This window comes from Neofelis nebulosa, chromosome 8, assembly GCF_028018385.1.
Source record: "Neofelis nebulosa isolate mNeoNeb1 chromosome 8, mNeoNeb1.pri, whole genome shotgun sequence".
NCBI classification, from domain to species: domain Eukaryota; kingdom Metazoa; phylum Chordata; class Mammalia; order Carnivora; family Felidae; genus Neofelis; species Neofelis nebulosa.
Genome location: NC_080789.1, coordinates 62196273 through 62200316, shown reverse-complemented (window position 1 = coordinate 62200316; position 4044 = coordinate 62196273). Strand labels below are relative to the sequence as shown.

Below are 4044 nucleotides of genomic sequence, written 5' to 3'. Positions count from 1 at the left end.
GCATCCCGATATTAATGTATCCACATAAAAAGTACATGGAAAAGGCATCATTATATATACAAATTGAATATCTACCCAATGTATGAAAAATATGTCCTGTAAATTAGTTTGTTTACATGTTGTGCAGGTACCAAATCCAGGGAAGTAAATTCTTTGAGCTCGCATATTATTGTATTTATAATACGCGTTTATTTGGCTGTTTTGCAAACAGTAGCTGGAGGAAGCTCGCGCTTTGGCAATGACAGTCTCCATCAACGGAGCCTCTTTTCTGTTTTTCTGTTTTTCTATTATTTCCATCTCTTGAAAACCCCTTCTATGTCTACATGGACTATTTATACAATAATCGCTGGTCGCTGATCTCTATTTCCCTGTTACATCTCTTGAAGTCAGGGTCTATATTTAGAATCCTAAGTCCTGTTTGCAGCAGAGTCTGACTGAATAATCACAGCCTGGTAAAGAATTAACATTATCTAATTAGGTTACTTCCCTTCCCTCCGTGTCTCAGGACTTGTTCTTTTAGACCTAAGGTAAATATATTACAGTTACTCCAGGCTGCCAGTTGGAAAGGGGGGGGGAGGGGGCGGCGGGAGGGAAATGCAATGGCCTGACAAGGTGTGTAACAGGCAGGTTGGGGTAACAGGCAAGTTTCAGGTGTGCACTGGGCACGCACTGCTCCTGAAAGCCAAAGTCTGTTTACATTTTTTAAAATTTATTTTTAAAATCTGGAGTCTAGAGAGACAGCCTAAAGCAAAGGCTGGACCTGGTCTTCTACTCTTCTACGACTCTCTCAAACCACAGAGCAGCTCCACTCCCTCTCAGCCAACCAGGGAGAAGATTCTGGCCCACCTAGCCCCTCAGCTCTGACTCCCATCCCTAAGGTTGGCCAGGTCTACACCAGCAGCAGGGAAAAGTTATCGCATGACCCAAGTTTTTCTCAACAAAATCCACTCCTAAACACTTTCGGGGAGGCAGTAACAGCTTAAAGCATTTTCTGACACTGAGCTAACTCTGTCTCTACCCGGAGAAATGAGTCCCACTTGGGTCTTTCTTTAGTGGCGAAAAATCCGCTACTTGACACACGCCTATGGAAAAATTCTTTGAGAGACAATGCACTCACACCCCGCAGAGATATTGTTTATGGGTTCCGTGTAGACGCTGCCATATTTTACTGTCCAAAGGAATCAATTAATTAGTGCCTCGCTAGTCCCCGCGCCGGCCGATGCTTGGCTGAGCGTGAGCGCTGAGATAGATGTGCGTGGCCAGCTCGCTGGTCTTGTTAACAAGCCTCGTCATAAAGATGGAGATGATAAGGAGAGCGAGGAAGCCCTGGCGGCCGCGAGGGGGGGCTTGGAGGGCCCAGCCCTCAGTGTGTGGGGCAGCGGCGGGCGGGAATCCAGATCCAGGGCCCGGTGCTGTCCCGGCATCCGCGCGCGGTTATTCCGTCTTCTCCCCTTCTGGGGCGTTCGTGCTGTGATCTGGGATAATTCCCTCTCCACTCCCCCGAACCTTCCCTTTTCTTCATCGAGCCCCGAATTAAAAAAAAAAAAAAAAGTTAATACAAATACGTAAACCTCTGTCTGTGAGTGCCTGTCTCGCTCTCGGCCACGTTTGTTCCGAGACCTGCCGCCTCCTCCTCCCCCCCCTCCCCCCGCATTACTTAACCGTGGTTCCTTTTCATCGCTGTCTGGAGCTCTCTTCCCTCTCTGGCTTCGTGGTTGCTTTTTCTACCAGGTTGGTGCTGGCTCAGGCCCCAGTGAGCTTGTAAAAAAATAATAATAATACAAATAACCCCTGGTTATCTCGCGGCAGAGTGAACACCCCCAGATAAGCCAGACCCCATGGAAGAAAAAAAAAAAAACCTCTTGGATGTAATTGCTGGTTTGGGTTGCAACACTTAATTCTGTTTATTCTCACCAATGTGCATATTTAACGAAGAGATATTGATATTAAAGGGCAGGGGGGAATTAATTTTACTTTTATAGTCATCTATTAAGAGCACAAGATGATCTGAGTCTCCTTTAAAGGGACCAAAACAGGGGGGGAGGGAGAGAGAAAGAAAGGGAGGGGGAAGGGAGAAATATGACTGAAGGAGAACAAAGATCTTTGCCTGAAGAAACAATGTAACACTAGACAGAACTATAAAGTCTGGGAATGTAACAACGCAAGACCCTCTCAACTTCCCCCCTTTGGAATCCTGTCCCCTGTGCTAGGGAGGGAGAGAAGGCATTTCCTTTTTATTGTCTGATCCTCTCTGGTGTCAGCTCAGAGGAGGGGGGTTGGCTAGATGGCATATAGAGGAAAAGGAGGTAGTAGGGTCTCCCAGTGTCACCCTATCACCCACATCATGATGACTCCTAGACCAAGGAGGTCCTAAGCAGGAGCTTATAGACTCTTAGAGATTTCAAAGGCCCCAGTGATCCAGGTTCATTTTTCCAAGATACTTGTCTGGCTTTACTTTGTCTGTATAGACCTGCCTCATCTAGTATTGTAATTATCACAAGTAAGCGAATAATAGATAATTATAGGGGTGTTGATAATATCATTTATTTTATAGCCACACAAGATATGATTAGAGTTAATGTCAGAAGATCTGTTGGAGCCTGGTAGGCAGCAAGAGGCAAGGTAGAGAGGCCTGATAGCATTTCTCTTTCTGATTTTTACATGAGTGTGAATCTCCAGAAATCCCTAATTCTCTCAGTTCCCTGTCCAGATGTCTTAAGGGAAATCTCTAAAATTTTAGGGGCTGGGAGCTCAGAGAAGGGCTGAGTACTTAACAATTGGTACTTAAATCTCCCCTTTAGTCTCAGGAGCAGTGGTCTCTGCTCTCCCCATATTTCCCCACAATAAAGGGCTTCGCCCTCAGTTCAAGACTACTAGGGTCACAGAGACTTAGGTTAGGCCAGTGGGAGGAAGACAGGGTCTTACCAAAACCAAGTTCATTGTCATCCCCAAGTGGGCACTGGGTCCAGAGTGAAGCCTCCTTTGATCCCAAATTGCCTTCTTTTCTGCACCTCTTCCCCAGGGACACCTGGGTGGGGGCAGAAGCCAGGCTAGGACTGTGGAGGTTGGTGGGGATGGGGATGGAGAAAAAACTGAAAACATGCTTTATTGTTTCTGGTATGCAGAAGACCAGAAGGCTGGGGTGGGGGGGGGGAGTGAGAGAGAGAGAGAGAGAGAGAGAGAGAGAGGGATTATGATAGAGAGCCAGGCAAGAGGGAGTCAAGGGAAACCATGAAATTGGAAGGCAAGAATAAAAGGAATGAGTGAAAAAAAAGAGCAGGAGAAACCTCGGGGGGGGGGGTGGAAAGAAAGGAAATAAAAAGGAAAAGGTAAAAAAAGGAAATAAAAAGATGGGAAAGGAGGGACATTTAAAAAGGAAAGAGAAATTTGGAAGAAAAGGAGAGGAAACAGGGAGGCAGAGGCCAGGGTCTGCAGGGCGCTCGCTGCCTCAGGCTGCCTGTAGCAGTCTGGGTGGGCGGGGGGCGCCATGACAAAGTGAAGGTCAAGTTAGCATCGTACCTTATAAGGAAGGCATCGGTCCTCCATTTCAGCCTTTCTTTCTGCCGGGACATGGCTGTAGCATTTCTAGTCTTGTAAACACCGGACTCCTTGGGGCCTTAGAAAAAAAAAAAAGACCCCCTTCCTTCCTTTATTGGGGGTGAGCCCTGCTGGCTGGGGGAAGCCGCGGACAGAGAAGTCAACTAATGAAGACTCCAGGAAACTTTTCTCTCCTTTTCTCTCTCTCTCTGGCTCTGCTCCCGCCAGCTGGGGCTCCCTCCCTCCCACCCTTCCTCCCTCCCTTCCTCTCTCTCTCCCTCCCTCTCTCCCTCCTCTCCCCAACCAAACGTCTCTTTTGCTCTCTGTATCTCTCGGTCTTCTGTATCTCTCGCCACAGTCTGTAACTCTGGGCTCCGTCTCCCCACACCCCCCTCCTCTACTGCAGACTTCTAAATCCTTTCCATTCCACCGTGAAAAGCAGCAGGACGTAAGAATTGGAAAGCGAATTAGCCATCTCAGAGAAAAGTTCATTTACAGCCTCTGTTC

At 47.5% G+C, this 4044-nt stretch overlaps 1 long non-coding RNA gene across 1 annotated transcript; it reads right to left on the bottom strand.

Annotated features, from left to right (window-relative positions):
• Positions 1-1647: 1647 nt before the first annotated feature.
• Positions 1648-3762, bottom strand: LOC131519488 (uncharacterized). Its single transcript, XR_009265660.1, has 3 exons — positions 3520-3762; positions 2926-3028; positions 1648-1758 (listed from the first exon to the last, which is right to left on the bottom strand). It is a non-coding gene; the product is annotated as an uncharacterized LOC131519488 (long non-coding RNA).
• Between the last annotated feature and the right edge of the window lie 282 nt (positions 3763-4044).